This window comes from Metopolophium dirhodum, chromosome 4 (assembly GCF_019925205.1).
Source record: "Metopolophium dirhodum isolate CAU chromosome 4, ASM1992520v1, whole genome shotgun sequence".
Taxonomy (NCBI): Eukaryota; Metazoa; Arthropoda; class Insecta; order Hemiptera; family Aphididae; genus Metopolophium; species Metopolophium dirhodum.
In genome coordinates, this window is record NC_083563.1 from 5,651,917 (window position 1) to 5,672,149 (window position 20,233).

General features: G+C 27.2%; 1 protein-coding gene across 2 annotated transcripts in view; it reads left to right on the forward strand.

The window, feature by feature from the left end:
* Window positions 1-1,983: 1,983 nt before the first annotated feature.
* The window catches only part of LOC132942468 (Ig-like and fibronectin type-III domain-containing protein 1), a 95,883-nt gene continuing 77,633 nt past the window's right edge, over window positions 1,984-20,233 (forward strand). The window contains exon 1 of one of the 2 annotated variants that reach the window (XM_061010878.1): window positions 1,984-2,207. The gene's annotated coding sequence lies outside the window, so the exon portion shown is untranslated. Of the gene's footprint in view, window positions 2,208-15,564; window positions 16,091-20,233 lie in introns of those variants that run through there. The other variant, XM_061010879.1, reaches the window with a different exon arrangement.

The window sequence follows — 20,233 nt, forward strand, 5'->3', positions numbered from 1 at the left end:
TACCAGATTTTTCGTTACGGTTTTCTTATATTCTTTATTTACAAAAGATATTTTATTGTTTCGTCTGTTGGTTTATTTATTAGATGTACTTGGTAGATTAAAAAAAATGTATGATGATGAAATGTTGGTTCTATACTTTGTGTCAATATTAAAGTCAACATTTTCTTTCGAATTTAAGGGACAATCATGATTTCGAGTTTTTAATTAGTAATGTATTATTGCGTTTAAGCCACAGGTTGTTAACATGTTAAGGGGAGGGGGATCTAACCTAATCTAACCACCTCTGTCAATTTTTATTATATAATAAACAAACTAATCGGGTGATTTTACTGGAGGGTCGTATAAATATTGTTCATTTTAATAATCCCCAAGCGCATATAGTAAGTAGGTATAATACCTATCTATACGCAGAGATGGGCATGTTACGTACCTACTCTATACTAATCCTAACTTTTTATAGTTTTAGCTGGTTACAACTGAAATTGTGTATATAATTACAAGATACAAGTACTTTGGACTTTGTAACTGCAGGTTACAAGTTAAAATTATTGAAGCTTGGTTAATTTAAAGTTACAAATTGGTAGATACTTAATAATTATTTATGTTTATTTCATCAAGAAAATAATGACACTATACTACATATTTGTTTGTTTGATAAGTTTGTAAGAAAAAAATATGTGTTATGTATGGGTTATAACTAAATTTAGAAGTAATAATATTTAAATTTACTAAACCATTGGTTACAAAACGTGATAAATAATATGCAATGTTAGATCATATTACAAAAATAAGATATAAAAACATCAAATGTTAAACTATAATATATTATGTTGACACGAAATATCAATAACACACTTTATAGTTTTTTACACACGGCCACATGGATATACCAATACCATAAATCCTTTAAACTATAAAATACAATAATATATTTTCCATTTACAAATTAAAACACAAATACCTACTTATATTTTGTCAATTTGGTGTATTACTATATTATATACACGATGAAGACTGAAGAGAAAAAGAAACACTAGTTTAATGTATTCCATCAAATTTAACGTATGATCAAATGATTATCTTCAAGCTTTAAATCAATAAGCAATAGTTATATCATTAGGTAAGTATTTGAAAAAAAACCAATTAATGTTTATTATATAAAATATTTAAATATTTAAAAATGACAATAAACGTTATTGACATCGTTCAACTATCGTTTATATGTTAACTTTAGATACATGTATCTTTTAATTAATATTGCAATAAAACGATGACAAGATAAGTTCCAAAATTTAAAGTTACTTGAAAATTACGTAATCGTTTACAAATTACACGTTACAAAATATGTAACTTGAATACTTGATATTATCTACGTTGATATTACCTACCTTTGATACATATTATTATGTAACTGATTAAACCAACCCTTTCTATACGCAATGTTGATATTATTATAGGTACTACACAACTCGTATTCTGGACCATAATAATTAATAATATAATACAGCCATATAGGTATAGTGTTCAATTAACGTGCAATGAAAATATCCGAGAAAAACAACTCATCTCTCATCCGCATTGTCAGCGCTCGCCCTTTCCCTTTCTCCGTTTTCGCCCTTATCGTCATGTTATATTGCGGAAGACTTTGTGGAGCAATATTATAGTCTCTCTTCCTCTATCGTTTTGATTGCGGCAAATCCCCCCGGACTGTGCTGCTGCTGCTGCTGCTGCGGTGTCGGCGGATACTATAAGAAATACCGCTGGGATATTTTATTAAAACTTTTTTTCCGTCCACAGCATCGTCATCCTCCAGCCCGCAGTTTTTAATTGCCCTTAAAATTAATTTCAAAACATTCCCCCGGTGTTTTTAAAACTATTTGTAATAATTCATGGTTGTTTGCAAAAAGGCGATCGCGGCGGCAGTTCGTTCCGGGAGGGTGTGCGCGTCACGGCGCAAGAAGGGGCTCCCCGAAGTATTAACTCCCGAGTCCGAACGGCTGTCAGTCGGACGCGCGTCTTGGTCCGTGTTTGGTGTTCCCCTTTCTCGTCCGCTTCGCGTGGTTCCGTACGATATACATTTTATTTTTTACTATTACGATCGTAACGGGGAAGAAAACGTTTTTTTTTTTTTATTATTATTATTATTACTTTTACAATCTTTCTTCGACTACTTGTTGCTCCAAAGTACCAACTACTGAAACCAAATAGTAAGTAATTTATTTATATAATATATAATATTGCAGCTATTGATACACTTTTATTTATTCACATTAACAAAACATTGGAAAATTATAATTTTATTCACATTGACTTATATTATATGGGTATAAGAGATTATATATTGTATTAGATAGGTAATATAAAAAATCAAAATATAAATTCAAAGAATATAATATATATCTATCCATACACACTTAAGCTGGTTTATTACATAACTTGCAAATATAAAATGTAAAATAACTTGAAAAAATATTTTTTTTGATGATTTGTTTTAGGTTCGTTAGTTATAATTATGTTAATATCGAATACATATTTCAGGGTTTTATTAATTCTCAATTATTGAGAGATAATATTATAAACACATACAAAAATTTTAAAATTATGAACGATTAAATTTTTTTCTTTCAAACAAATTGAAGTTATTCACTATACAGTAGTTTAGTTATAAAATCTATAAATAGGTGTGTCGTATGTATGCTGATAAAATATTTTAAATTTATAAGTCGAGATTAAAAATTAAAAATTAAATAGTAGGTACTTAGGTATAGTCAAAACTTAGTTCTTATAAATTATAATAAATAATAATACAACATTATTAATTTTAATTTATATATTAATATTATAATAATAAATAATAATAATATTGTGTATCGCTTATGCAGTAACATATTTAAAAATAAAAACTTGGTAAATATAATTTAAAAAATAAATGAATTACCATTATTTCTATAATTGTTAGAACATATTTTAAATCTATTATTTTTCTAAATATTAATTAGATATTTTAAAGTTATTAAATAGTTTATGTTTAAGTTTATTTTTGGTTGAGTATTTATAACATCATAATAATTATAAAGCCAAAATCAATAACAAACTGTCTAGAAAATAAAGATATGATTAAAACTTTTTTAAAATAAATTGAGTATACATACTCGACAACTTTGTAATTTAAAACATATATTTTTAGTAACTTGATTTTAATATGGTCTAAAAAATCAGAATCAGATGATGTATAATATTTGTAGGTATTATCGTGCATATCATTAACGGTATATTATCTAAGGTACCTACCACATTTTTTTTTATTATTATATTATTAGCTATACTAGTATAACTGGTACCACATTATTAAATTGATATATTTAGGTACTTGAATGTTGCAGTATTTTTTTTGCATAAACAATTTTATGAGTTACGTAATATTTTCTTCTTAATTACTAAACGATCTTTTTGATACCATGCTGAACAATCGAGCATGCAGTTTTCATGTTACAGATGATTAGTCAAGTGAAATAGTACAAATATTTTTGCGAAACCTTAGACCTAGACCTAATGAAATTAAAGTCTTTAGCTATTATTTGGATACGCTCCAAAAATTGTAAGTAAAAAAAAAAAATGTTATTAGTTATATCACAACCGTGTGTTGTTCAAAACTATATATTTTCCAATTATTATTGTTAGTCAATGGTCATTCTCGGAGAAAAATAATATGCGAGACGATTGTAATCGCACATTGATTGTGTTCGTTTAGAACAAATAATTTACAAGTAATAATTTACGATATGAATTCGTTCTATTGAAAGTTATTTTATTTATGTCCCTTTCAAAAAGTTCTGACCTCGTAAATTGAATACTTACACGTCGTTTATTTGAAGAGAAATGAAATGAAACCGGATCTATTATCAACATCCAAGAACAACATAATGCTTTTGTTTTTGTAGGTAATCCTTTTTTGTTTAGTAGCAAACCGAACTGTCGCGAACTTAAATAGGCCGATAGCGGTATATTGGTAGGAGCGGCTCCCCAACATTCCGGCGTACGTTATACATAGAAGTGAAAAAAACCTTAATACACAGGATGAATCCATTTAAAGTGTCACACAGTCGGTGGTGTTATCACGTTCTATTGCCGTCTCGCAGCAATATAGGTACCGCAGACGCGGCCTCTTCAAGTCGAGGACAAGGCCTCAACCTTCAGCCTGAGAAACGTGACCAGAAGCTCCATGTTTTCTACGCATAGTAACAATAATAACGATTATTATAATACATTATCATTTATTATAAATAATGCAAACGTTACAAAATATTCGTTGTGATTTGTTCGGTATGTATATTGTGTATGCGTAGGTACATAAAAATAAAAATAAATAGCATGCATAAAAAAGTCTCGTAAAAATCGTACCTACTTGCGTCGTGGATTTTGGACAATAGTGCAATAATTAAGGTGGCTGTGGTACATTTGCATGAGAACGGAGTACTGTCGAGGTCAATGTTTCGGATGGATTGCTGAACAACCGGAAAAAAAAAATGAAAAAGATTACGGAGAGCTGCGTACTGTGTGTAGTGTGTAGGTACATGTATGACGACCGACGGACACCTTGCGCATTCCGGTTTTTCGCGCTTCAGGTTATGCACGAATTAATCATAATACGGGACCATTAAAACGTTGGATCAATAGCCTTTACTATATGTTGGATAAGATCATGATTTTTGTTGAGAATTGTCGGACCCAACTACCAAAGTATTTGACTGGTCGTGAATAAGCGCATAAATCGGTTTACTTAAAACGTATCAAATATCATTGGTCATTGGTGTAAATAAAACTCCACATCTACCTCTTATAAATACAATTATATATTTTATACAGATAGTGACTATTATATTATGGTTGTCAAACGATTTTTATTTGAAAGTTTAACATTTGAGAATTCCGTTACGAACAAACTTTTTGAAAATTATTTACTCGGACAACACGTTTGATCAATACAATATATAAATTACAAATATTTACAAATTAATCATATAATTATTAGCAATTAACAACTTGAAAATATTTGAATATCTATAGTTGTTAAGAACTATAAATTAGATAGTAAAAAAAAATTAATTTAATTTTAGTAAGCATTTCAAAATTATTTTAAAAATTAAGAAAATTAAAATAATAATTTTTATAACAAAATAATAATTGCAATATCTACCTTTTAATTCAAAACTTAAATCTTATTTTAAAATCATAATTTTTGAAAAATATCACTGACCAAATATATAATACATTTTTTTTCTTAAGATTTGCAGTGTTCAATTTTTTTTTTTAGTTTTTTTTACGATTTTTTAACAACATTGAATACTTCACGCAACTTACAATACATTTTACATGGAAACAACTTACAATTTCAATTCCAATACTAATATTTTACAATCGGGTAGTATTACTAAACTATTTAAAAACAACAAATAAGTAAATGATTCTGATGATAATTTTCTTATAAATAATTTTTAATAAAATTTAAATACCAAAATGTGTGTAATTTAAGATGAAAACATTATTTAATTAAATGTACTTTAAAGTTTAGATTGTACTTAATAAATTCTTAGTATTACAAGGCATGTCCCAACTCCCAGTTGTTAAATGTTAGATATGTTAGCTTTAAAAATAGGTAGGTACTATAAATCTCTTTTAGTAAACAATAAACAAAACAATTATATCTGCTGGTCATTATAGGTACAAGAAATAAATTTAAAAATGATTTATTATAAAGTACATTTGCAATAAAAAATAAGTACCAATATAATTGTAACTTTAAAAATTATTTATAATTTATTCCTTATGACATTATATACATTAGTGGTAAAAACACATAAAGTTAATTTAATGTGTGATTGTTATATGTATAAAAGGTTTTGTGTAATTGTGACCACAATGAAATACTTTATTTTTTTAAGTAACTAAATCATCTATATTTTAATATTGTAGCGTTAATTGTTAATATTTTTTAAAATTATCGAAGTAAAATGCATGACCAGATGATCGTACTTATATTAATATTATTTAACAAATTTATAATTTTCTTAAGTTAAAACTTATAACTCTAAGTTGGTTATTATATAACTATCGTTTTTAATTTTGATCGAACGCTAAAAGCGGCCATAAGAAAAATCAGGATTTATAATTTATTTTATTACAAATTACAGTCAAACAATTGTAATAGTTATGCTTATAGCGTTCAAAATATGTTACATAAAATCATTGTAGGTGCTCGTTATAGATGTAATAAATGTAAATTTAATAGCCACATTACAGTAATTTATTATTATAAATTAAATAATTATCGAACATATTGTTAATAAAGGTTACGAGTAGGTAATCCTGAACTTCTTGTGTTCTTGCGATTAAAAAAAATATTACTGTTATTTAAAAGTATTATTAATAAACTCATAATATGAAAGATTAATAATTAATGTTTAATTTACTTTAAATAATTTTCGTAAGTATTTTTAATGTTTTTATATTATATCTGATTGTTTAGACGATAACTTTAAAAAATACACAAACAATGAACTTAATATACGATTATACGAAAGGCCAAAGCAATTTCATGTTATTAAAAATGTTAATGTAATATTTTTACCAAGATTAGGTACACGATAATACATAAATTATTTGAAAAATATTTATTGAAATAATAAAAAATGTTTTTTTTAAGTTCTTTGTATACTATATAATATAGTATTAGGATGAAAACATATACTTACTTCATATAAATGGCCAATGATAGATAATTGATTTATACGTTGATCTAGCCAAAATGAAAATAATAATTTCACATTGATTAAATTATGACATCGTAGAATATTGAATAAGGAAAAACGTTATTTGTGTTGCCAATACAGTTTCTTCACAACTTCAAAGTATTTGTCTTTTCATTCTTTACTACGTAGTATTATAGGTACAAGTAATACTGGCCTATTTTCCTATAAACTATAATAATTAAGAAATAGGTGAACCTATTCAAGGTTGACGATATAGTATTATAGTGTACCTAGATTATTTTGCAATCCATATTTTGTGTAGGTGCCACGGAAATTTGAAAAGTGCATAAACACGATCGTAATTTATTGCAGGTTTATAGAACCAACGCCAATTATGCAAAACAATGTTTTGTGGTTATAAGGGTCATTACACGCTAAATTAACCCTTGGGAACCTTTTCGTGTAACTTTCAAAATGTATCTACAATATTTAGTTGGTGAGCTTCCGACAACACCCTAATGAGAAACGTTATTCGAGTATATGCTATTCATTAGACTAAAACTTTGGTTTCAGTATTTTTATATACATTTTACACAGAGTTAAGAATTAAGAAATAAATATAAAATAGTTAAGGCTTATTCAAATTATAAACCCCGGTGCTTGCGTTATTTATTTTTATCAAAGAAATGTATGCAAAGGTTTGTGTAATTCAATTGTAGAGATTTGGCAAAATAGTATTTGCAAATAAATTTAAATTATATTTTGAAGCGTATAGGACCTCGACTTGAGTTGTGTGTTCAATTTAAAGCACAATCAAAAAATAAAATGTTTACCGACTTAATTGTAAACACCAAATCGAATGATTTAAGACGTGACGTTATTATATTAAAGAATCATAACCAAACGTCTTAATAGGCGAGTTGTATTATAGTTGTACATTATAAATCAGCAATGCAATTTTGTTTAAGCTATCCTTTTTTTTTTGTAAGTTTAAGTTATAACAGCTATTGACTGATGTTTCAGTAATATAAAATTATAATTTACACTTGTATATACTTTATTCCTTTCTGCATGTGAATCAAGTATAAGAGGTTTAATAATACATATTATTATTAAATAATATGCATAGGTATACCGTATACCTACACTATACATAATATTATGTATGAATTATATAAATAATGATCGTGAACATTGTCTGCTAATATTTTTTAACCCTTATGACATTTAAAATTCTTCCTATAGGATAAAATGAACGTATAAAAGGTATTGTTATATTTTTGTAACTACTTAAAATTAAACAGATTATAACTAATAAGGGCAAAAAATGTACACATAAAATTAAAAAAAAACTAACAATTAACCGGTCGACAATCAAATTAGTTCTAAAAAATATAAACTAATTAAAATTATTAAAAGGATATTTAAATATTTAATTTTACTATCTCCATAATCACATTATTTAAAATAGAAAAATACGGTAAAAAATAAATGTTGTCAATTTTACATTTGTCGTGATTTTTTTGTTTAATTTCGTTACTTTAAAAATATCTTTAACTGTTTAAGTAAAATATAATATTAAATATATTTAATATTTTTTGAACTTCTATAAATTGTTTTTACGTTGAACAAATTTACAATTTTACAGAATATGAACTTAACTTCAACATTTTTTTTTTTGTTATTAATCTAAAATAAACTTTGAATTCATAGGCGATTATTAATTATGTACTTATGTAAATTTTTTTTACTTAAGCTAGTTTAATATATTTCTTTTAATCTTAGGAGCTTTACAATGGCACCCAAAATGTGTGAACGATTTCCAACAGATAGATTATGCTTAAAATATGTTATGCAAAATGTAAATGCTCTATTTCATTCCCGAAAAAGTGTTGGTTGAAAGAAAATTATGTTGCCCGTTTGCAATCTTCAATATTATGTTGTTCAAAATGTATTAAGTAGTCGACTGAATCCAAATTACTTTCCAACAAACATGATAATCCAGTGAAATGAGTTTAAAATGAAAGTTATGCATTATATATATATATATATTGTATAAACTTTGCATCCGAAATTGATCATTGCTTGGCGTTTAATAAAGATGTGCATTCAATAAAGTTGCAGGGCAGGTTTACTGGTATAATTGTTTTGTCAGAAACGTCTAAGTAAATATTGAACCTTATGTGTTTCCCATCTACTGGTTGTGGGAGCTCACACTACGGTATCGAACTTTGCACAAAGTTCTTTTCAATCCGTAAAGTTATATAATTCACGCGTGGCAAACGTTAAAGCTTTTAGTATTTTAACCACATCCAAGTCAACGATAAAAAAATAAAACACAAAGTTTTTGAATTTAATTTTTTTTTTTTTTACTGCACTTTCCGGACGTATAAAATAACTTGGTCCGGTTTCTTATTTTTTCGTTGAAAACCGCACAATTGAACTTTTATTTAAATGTATTGCTCCTCGCGGAGATGAAATAGTGAAAACAAACAAAAAAGTAGTGTACTAAATTTATTTATTTAAAAACTTGGTAGAGACAACTTTTTCAAAATACAAAATATGCATTTAAAATATAACTACGTATACACAATTAATTTTTTCACTCTTACAAGATGCGCCTACTACCTACTTAAAATTATGCATGGTAAATTAAACAGCAAGTTGACAATAAAATAAAATAATAACAATAAGAAAAAAAAATGATTTCATTTGAATGTTATAGTATATTATGTTATACAACTTAAGTAGTTTATTTTTGGAGTCCACAGGCAATTATGCACCTTTGAATTTGTGTTTCGGTACATTATGTCATCCTCTAAAATGGCTACCCAACATATAATCGTATTATTTACAAGTTCTCAGGTCAATGTATATGGTATGAAATGTACTTGAAAACTTCTATAGTTAGTACACACCATATTATAATATTTACATGAATTAACAATATATAACATACTGTATCTACTATAATATTATGACCTTCCATTATTATATTTTTATTTTAAAATACAAATATTTATTTTACTATAAAAATATGAAAATTTAAATCATATAAGGTATAAGTTAAACTTCCGACCGTAACGCAGCTTGTTATAAAATTATTACAAAAAATAAATAATAAAACCTGCCTTTATAGTTGTACTCGCTAATGAATAACACGCTATTACTTGCATCTCTCGTGGTCCATTAAAACTCGATGGAAACACATTGCATTAATAAGTAGGCGATATATTTTTGCAATCTACCTATATACCCGAAGAAAATATTTCTCAAACCATTGTTGAAATACTTATAGGATTTACGGTGAGATTTTATTAAATCATGAATAATGGCTATAAATAAATAAATTACTATAAATAATGGACATGAATATTATATGGTTTATACGATTGTTAACAATAATTATTAGTTGTATGATGTCTGTATCTACTTTAAAATATAAATTAAAAAATATTTAAAAAGGTATAATGACTATGCTACGATCATTTATAGTTAAGTGACACTTAATACCTACACATAATATAGTTATTGGGTTTTTATTTTTTTTTACTTTTTTTATAAAGTATACCTATAATATAGGTAGATATACAATAACATTTATATTTTAAGCTATTGGTTTACATACAGTATGCCTTTATAATAGCAAATACGTGTACAGAGATGAAACATTTCCCTTTGCATAATTTCGTCCTTCCGACGTAGGTTTGTGAACGACAGGTATCACAAATCGCTATTACGTCGTGTAAGTGAATCGCATCGAAACTCCCAGCGGTGAACAAGTACACTTTGAAATAATTGACTACCAAGCGGAATGATGTTAAGATATTAGAATGATGTTAAGATATCATATATATTTATGACCATGTGTGTTTGAGAGAAGACCTATAATATGATGTCGTCGTCGTCATATCACAATATAATATATACATTTTATAATAATATAGTAGGTAGTATATATAGTAGTTGTACGGTATAAATATTATATTTTATTGTTTTATACGGCAACATGAAAAAATGAAAATAATAATAATTGTATATTTATGGATACCTTACAAACCTATTATTGTAGCAAGTTGTATTATATTTCGGAGGAAGTCGTAATTAAAACTTGCATTGGCATTAGGCCATGTGGTTTTATTGATTTCTTCCATGTTTTAACGCATCACCGGTTTCCAGAGAAATGGAACAGTATTAAACCCGTTTTATTGCCAAAAAATAAAATACAAAAGCTCATGTTCGTGTGGTAGAACACGCGCCAATAAAAGACATATAGAAGACATTTTTTTGATTGTTCAAGTATATGTGTCCACAGACGTAACAAAAACATAATAATGTGCGTAAATCGTATTTTTTTCCACCCAGTCACGGTACAACGAAATATTCGGCTATATGATATGAAACAAAAAAAAAAACACGTCCAAGGTCAAATAAAATAATATACTATTTTTTCGCAATTAAAACGTAGTCATAATTGGTAATTAGGACCAAACTTGGTTTTTTTTAATATTATTATTACTAATTATAAGTTATAACTATAACGCGCGCAGTTTAAATACAATAATAAACTAGACGGACAGCTCTTCTGCCAGTGCTTAAGGTCAACACAATGTCTTTCCGTCATAAATATAATTTTATTAAGTTTCAGATAGCAAAACTATCAACTTTGTGTCTGTTTTTTTTTTAAACGACAGATAAAGTTAGTTTATAGAACTCAATCAAACAGTGGACAGTAGTTGTAGTATATCAGACTACAAAGTATATAAATAATATATAATATATTATACTAATGACTATACAATATATAGGTATTAGTTTACATACGTTTTTACGTACTGATTTTTTATTTAAAGATTAATTTCATTCATTGACAAACCTATCACCATTTTTAATTTTTTTTAATGATCTATGGCTAATTTATAAAAAACTATAATATTAATCACTCATACCCATTCGCAATCGTGCAAGCTATGTCAAAAAGCACGTTTAATAATTACACGTTGTAAAAACGCGTAGGCAGTTTCGATAATATCGAATAGGAATATACCTAGGTACATATTATATCCATGTATATTATAATACAATACTAGTAAAATAGCATATTTTTAATATTATCTTACTAGGGACAAACAACCTCGAGATTATATCTCAGGGGGACTTGTGTGTATATAACAACGCTCGTTAAGAACCTGAAAAAGTTCATGCATGTATTGCGTTTCAAAAAAAATAAATAATAGGTACACTACAATACAAATATTCATGATACGTTTTTACATTTTTTTACAACCCTGTGCATAGGCCTATTTGACGATAACAGCTTTCGTAATGAGACACTATACCTTAAGTTTGTTATGAAAATAATAAATATTTTTCTTTGAATAATTTATAGAAAAGGTTTAACAAATGTTCTAGAATTTATATTATACATAAACATTATTACATGATCAAATTATTATTGTATTTCTTCAGGGAAATTATTATCTTATTGAATATATTGCGCATTTATGTATAGGACAAGATTTTGAGAGTTACTATAATTTCTTGACTAGTTTAATTTAAAAAAAAAAATCTGCCTGGAATAACTAATTATACTACCTATTGATAACTAAACTATTCAATATTGGTTCACTTTCCTTCGTCTTACAAACACAACAAACCAAATTTTACATTCAGAATAATCCATTTAAATATATTGTCTTTAATTTTGAAGGAAATTGACATCTTATCAAATTTAAAAAGATAAATATCTTCTAAGGCCCAATGCAGGTTTTTTTATATTATGTTTGTTAATTTTAAAGTGAGTTATATAATTTAAATATTTAAAATTGTTTATAGTATTTTAAATGCTCATAACTCGCATCAAAAGTAAAATTTAAAGAAATACTACGTGGGGGCCCTTGACAATATCCTTACTTTTAAATTTGATAATAGGTCAATTTACTCTGATGTAAGACAACAGAGTAAAATGGATCATTCTGAACGTAAAATGTGCCATGTTTGTGTGTTAGTAAGACACTAAGCGGACACAACGGGTATAACGTTTCTTCTAAGAAGCAATCGCCAGTCACTATAGTATCTAAAATAAAGTTAAACACACTGACGTGGTGATCATATTCAATGAATGCCATAAATAGCAATTAATAAAATGATTAGTAATATTATTATACTATATTAATATATTAATGCTCTCGAGTTTGATTGTTCTGACATAAAACAAACAAAGATAAAATAAAAAAAATTGCCTGTGAATTGATTTACTGATTTTTATAATATAGTCTACCTACATTCTTCAATCTGTATAATGGCTTTATTAAAATAATAACATTTTTTGGTGCATACTTAGAAGAAATAAAGAGATAGCGTTCTTCAATTGAAATAATATTATCTGTAACATTTTAAAATCAGATTAAAAATTAGAAAATCTCCATCCGTTTGACAAAATTAGATATAGATAACATGCAAAAATAGAATAATAAATGGCAATAGTTTTTTCACTGTAGAATTGATGATGCAGCGAATAATATTAAAAATGCGATACATCCGTTTTTTACGCTTTCATTAGGTTTGTTAAACATTTTTAATAATTAAGATCGGAGATTATATATTTTAATAACTAGGTACCGAGAGGTACCTAGGTCTAGAGTCTAAACATTATACACATTAGTCCATAATCTATATTATAGCGTGTCCTCCGGATATCCATATAGTCGTGGCGTCCTTGAATGAATAATTTGTGGGTCAATGGTTGAACTTTTGTTCTTAAGATCGTCAGAATGGCCCTCTGAATACATTTTCAAGGTGGTCATAATAATATAATACGATCGCGAATATCGACTATAACACGTACGTTTGGGTTTCGGCGAACAAAATTTGTTTATAGGTACCTATCTAAATGAACCTACATTTAATTTAGGTGTAATAAAAAAAAAAAAAAATACGAACGAAACAATATATTATTATACAGCCGGTAACTATCATTATTGGACATTGACTATTATACCCGCGTACACGTGAATATTCGGTTTAAAAAACATTTTCCATTGCAAAGAAGAATCACCGTGATGAAAAATAATGGTGTATAAATCAAATGACGCCGTAATGCTCACTATATACTGTGGCCACTAGCTAGGATCTCGACGAAAATTCATGTCACGTTCGTTACAGCTTCGGCAAAACACGCATTGCCGATAAAAACCTTTCACTGTTATTTCCTTTGCTTCAACTTAAGTCAACGTACGATATATGTATATATATTTATGGACGGTTTTTACATCTCAATTGTTAATGTGATAATATTACTCTCGTGTGTTCTATTTTTATTTATTTTTACTCTCCCCGACTCATCAGTAAATTAATTTCGTGTCGTACCGACGAAATGTATGTAGTACGTTGTAAATATAGTCCATAATCCATATATATATATATATACATTAAAACTCGAGTTTTCTGAAACGCGCCCCAAATCTTGTATTATAATGATGATTAAACAAGTAGGTATCGATTTTCTTGTACAAACACTGCTAATTTGACTTTAAGTACTATTATACCAGATTGTTATCGTTAAGAATTAAGATTATGGATGTTTAACGTTCCCATTAACCACCGCATTACTATAATATTATGTACTTAGTGCATACCGATACCTACAAAGTACCTTCTATATTATATGTTTTATAATGAACTAATTAAAATAGTTACATATTGTTATTATATCATAATAGATGAATTTTATCAAAATCTAAAAAGGTGATGCGTATAACGGTATGCATAATGTTGTAATGCTGTATACCTGTACAACTGAAAGACAACGGTTAGTAGGTAGTTTTAAAAACTGTACTCTCAAATAAACGTAGAAATACAAAAAATGATTTTGTTTTTCGTTATATGTTATACCTATATGCATATAATATTATATGCTATAAACCTTGGATTTAGATTACTGCGTGTTTCCCATGACTATACTTTTTGCACAATGACTTTGTATTGCGCATCTAATTGAAGATATTATTATGACTAGTGGAATAAGTTGTTTTTCACTTATTGCACATTAAAGTCAATATTTTCCTTATTAATCAAATGAGCAAATCAACTTAATTTATTATTTTCTATCGATCGTTTACTAAACGTTTTATACCTATATACTCAAATTTAGACGGAAGTATTCGCTTGTTTATCATTTGCAATTTTTTGCATTGTGCCACTGAAATGTGCGCATTTTAAAAATGTTTGATCATGTTTCAGTGTTTTGATTGTATTCATTGTTTCTAGAAAAAATAATTAATTAATAATATATTAATGTCGTATTGGTGTCGTGTTATCTATCACGATGATTAGTGGCTTAATAAAATGAAAATGAGTCGATTATTATATTATTATGTTTAGTTAGAATAGTTTTCAGGAGATATGTAAATATAAAAAGAAATCATTAAAAACATTTTGTACGTCAGTATCGGTAGGTAGGTATTTAAAATTAACTCTTTATTGTGCCCATATGCTATTGTTAAAAGTAAGGCATACCTAGTACTGAAAGTTTTTTTTTAAATATCGCTATTAAACAAATGAAATAGTTTTTTTTTTAATAATTCATCATGTGGGTATTGTACATAGTGCATTTCTACCTCTGTTTTTTCACGACAAAGAAAATGATAGAACAATTCATTTGAGTTTTTTTTTTTACAATAATATTTTTTGAATCACGACAATCATAAAGCCTTTAGAAGGAACTAGGTACCATTACACAATAAAATTAGAACCTATTACTTTTCATACGAGTATATATTACTTTTGGAATGTTTGATCACTAATTGAAATATCACGAAAGAAAATAAAATGAATCATGAATCTTTATTAGGTGTCTTAGCTACGTCTATTAAAGAGAAGTCGTCACCTGTAGTTTGTGTTTATGACAAGTGTTGTATACGTCTTGTACGTGTCGGTGCAACAACATTACGACACTTCAATAATCAGTGTAGATGAACCGTTACGAACCGGTTATTAAATGGTGGACAAGGCCACAATTATACAACACCACATCTATAGGACTAGGGTCATCACAACATACCGCTAAACCGGTTCGGATTAACTTCCTGTGCCAATGAAGCTCTACTCCAATGAAGCGCCGTCAGCATCGTTTGCAGAGAAGAATGTTCGCAAAAAAAAAAATAAATATAAACTTTTGACTTCTTAATTCTAACGCAGTAATAATGTGTAGTTTAAATGTTTAATATCATATTGTATATTAAATCACTACTAATACCCATTACCAGTTATTATTTTTCTTATGAATGTTATTTGGTGTTCCGTATCATACAACAGATACATACTATATTGATATTATACATGTAAGTAATTTAATTTAAACCTATCTACTTTTTAGATTTTGTACCGTATATTTTTTGAAAAAAATTAGTATATTAAAGGTTTTTTGTTCTACAAAGGTTCCAGAAAATGTAATTATGATAGACACTATAAATATGGGTTTTATCATTGAATTTATAATCGACTAAGGTCATTTTTGCGCTATTGTTTAATTTTGTGTAATTTATGGGCGCGTATAAAGTTATGTGTTCATCACTCAATTGTTACAAGTAGTTACAAGTTCGATTATTATTTATTTATTCCAAAAACTTTCGAATGAATTTGAAATGTATGTATAATGGAAATTCTGGAGTACTTACAGAGTATGGAAAATAATTTTGTTTTTCATAAAAGAAACATAACTACTTTAAAAGACAATATACAAATTAAAATTTTATTTTTTTCAATAGTATTGTTAACTATAATACCTATAAATTATTAACGGTAAATCTAAAATTGGCAAAAAACTGGTTATTTAGGATACTATTTATGGCAACCAGTTGTACAACTAACAGGTCCAAAAATACTATTTGGAAGTCATCATATGGATAGTACGGATACGGATACGTTAATACCATTCGGGTCAAGGTTAATTAATTGTTTGTACTCTTTTGAGTGACGATCGCCTACAACACGAGCTTATAATAGGTATAATAGATTATTAAAATGTTCAAACATTGTTGTATTTACTTTGAATAATGACATAGGCGTTTGAAAACGTATTTAATTCCTCGAGGTCTTTCTATTAAATGAAAAATTAAATTATTATTTTGATTATTTCAAAATTAAAATAATAATATCATCAAACGTGTGACCTCAGAGGAAGATCGAATTGTTTAGGTTTTGGTTTCGGTTTGTAGATCCGTTTACGGTATCTCAGCAATATATATTAATATTCATGGCTGAAATGCACAGAAATGACCAGAAGGTTGGATTGTATCCAGAACTGTTGTCGTCATAAACATATAACCATAGATAGAAGAAAAGGTTGTCTGTACTGGCTTTGTAATCGCTTAAGCTCGTTTGTTTTATTGTATAAATATTTTAAATTTAATACGTTTTGATAACACTCAAATGCGTATTTTATAAAAAATTCAATTCATCATTAATTGTATTACTGTATTATTTACCTTATTAATTATTTATCACGATTAGGTAATACATATTATGTAAGTATAGGTAAATGTTTTTTTAAGCTTACAAAATAAAAATAATGCTTGTCCTTGCTGGTCATTTTTTTTTTTAAATTTCTTTTGTTGAAAAAAATAAATAACATTTATTGATCTTACATTTAGATTATATTTGATTTTTTGAACAATGTAGATATTAGGTAAAATAATAGGTAAACGTAAATTTTCTGAAAATGTTAAAATTTAATCAAACTAATTTTAGATGAATTTTTTTTATATATAAACAAAGAATGAAGTGTATAGTGTAGATAGTGTGTACTAGGGTGTATGAGTTCCAGAACTCATGTTTTACATTATATTTATTATTTATTATTTAGCAACATCATCAATAGTTGTATAAACTAAAATAACGACATTCAGTACCTACGTTACAAATAAATTCAAATACTATGTTACAGTTAGACTTTTAAATATAAAGACATTCAAATATTTAATAAATATAATTTTTAATTTGAGGATCAGTCTAATTATTCGGATTTTCTGTTGAATTATAACAAATAAAATATTACAATATTTTGCCTATAGATAATATTTTGAATTGTACCTAGGATGTTTACAAATAATTTATAGTACTAATACATTTCAAGTATTTTTACTATAAATTATAAAACTCGTTTAAAATCAAACAATTGTACTGACATAACTAATTAAACTAGTTAAAGTTTTAATTGACTTTTCTTTAAAAAAATAAATTGTGTTTTTAGCATTTACGTTTTTATAAATAATTCTTTAATATACACATTAAAAATACATTTTAACGCATACAGAAATATAAGTGACATGAAACGATCTAAATAGAAATGTTGTTGACATAACAAATTAGAAAAAAAAGTTTAAGAACGTACAATTTTATAACTACATTATTTAGTTCGGAATTATTTTTTAAAGAAATTTAGTATTTTTTCTACGAGCAATTTGTTTACTAAGATATAATATATGTATAATTTTTGTTTCTGGTTGAATCGAACTATGTTGTTATTTCGTGTTAAACGTTTTACACTTTGTTCATATATTATGAACTTCGAAAAAAAAGTCAAACTTTTAAAATCGAGCACCGAAGGGAAAAATATGATAATAAAACGCAAAAAGCACAAATTGCTCATGGGTAATTTTGGGTATGTTTGTAGTGAAACGGGAGCTAAACAAAACTATCGTGAAATTTGCCTGCGGAATACGTATATAATATATACATTGCGAACCCTCGTTTTGATTAATCGGTTGAAAACGATAACGTCAGCACGAAGTTTAAACCACTCAAACCGTGTAATGATAAAGAGGGGTGGTTGGATAAAGAGTGTTGGACTGGGTAGACAATGTCGGTGGATGGGAAGGGGAGGGTCGCTATGTAGGTAGGTATAGGCTTTTACTCCTTTCTCCCTTTATTCATCTTTTAGTATAAACGCCATTTAAGAAATATTCGCCCTTCCCGCAAATTATACGTAGATGTTGACCATTAATTATGGTCGCGTATTAATTAATAATAACGCTTTCTGTAATAAATCTGACACTGTCAGTGGTGTCTAACAGTTTCCTTCCGTCAACATAGAATATATAATATTATTCCCTGCTCTACATCTAATTGTTACTATATAACAATGCTGACGTTCGGCAAACAGCTATACAACAGCTTTTCGTTTCGATAAATAATTATTAGTTACGGCTGATTGTATTTAATATATATATCAGTTTCTTTGCTATTAGGTTTTCTATTCGATAGGCTCTAAGTTTATAAGCAATTAAGAAAAGACCCAAAGAGTAAAAAAACGATAACAGTAAATAATCAGAGTCCAAGAATTAATCATTGTACAACAGTATGTCATATATACATATAAAAAAAACAATACGTACCATATCATAAATTTAAAAAAAAGTATAATTGTAAACAATTAATTAGTAGCTGAGTAATTTATTGAATAATGAATATATATAAAACATAAACATTTAATGTTTACGATTTGAAAGAGAGTAAAAGGTTTCAACTACCCGAATATGGGATGCAATTTAAGTGCGTCCATTATTAAATGATAGTCAATCCGTTTCACTATACGGAGCGATTATTTTAAAAGTGGGTAAGCAATCATTATTTTGATATAAATGTTTGTGTATTAAAAAAAAATTGCTAACATATTTAGTAAGTAGGTAGGTGCCTACTTAAAATATTAATAAATCCTTGAAAGATTTCAATTTTGAACAACATTTTATCATGATGTTTTTTTTGTTAAGGTTTTAAATGACAACCTATCATTTTAAAATGTTTAAATACCTATCTGTAAACGGAAAACATGTTTTTACAGTCATATAGTGAGTATGTATTTTTGTTTCGATAAACTTATTTTTTAGAGTGATACAACATTTTGTAGTATAGGGTCTTGCACGTCACCGATTGAATACGTTTTCGACTTTATTGTAAACTGATGTTGACCATATGACGCGACGCATAATGCATATTTTATACATAACGTGTGCAACGTGTATACCTAGGTATACTTTATAGTACTAAAGTGTATACAAACTTGTTCCTATCAATTTTGTTTTCCCTTGTTGGATTAGCCATAGTGGACATTTATCTCCAACAAGTACATTTATTAAGACGTGCTTATTCACAACTTTTTACAACGTTCAGAATACCGAGGATAGAAAGTGAGTGTAAATATTGTGATGCTCAGAGATTTTTTCAACGTACCTATTACCTAGTAATTTGAATTCTAATTAGCATTTTTAATACGTGTTTCGTTGTTCTGAAAATGTCTATATATTTTAATATTATCTTACGTTCTTAATATTATTAATTTTACTAGGGACTGTATAGATATTCTATGAACCTTGAAGTTTGCTCATAAATATTGTATCTGTAACATTCGATGAAATGGTTTTACTTGTACAAAATATTGTGTACAGTTTATATTTTTGAAGAGCATTAGAAAAATAACGGGTAGT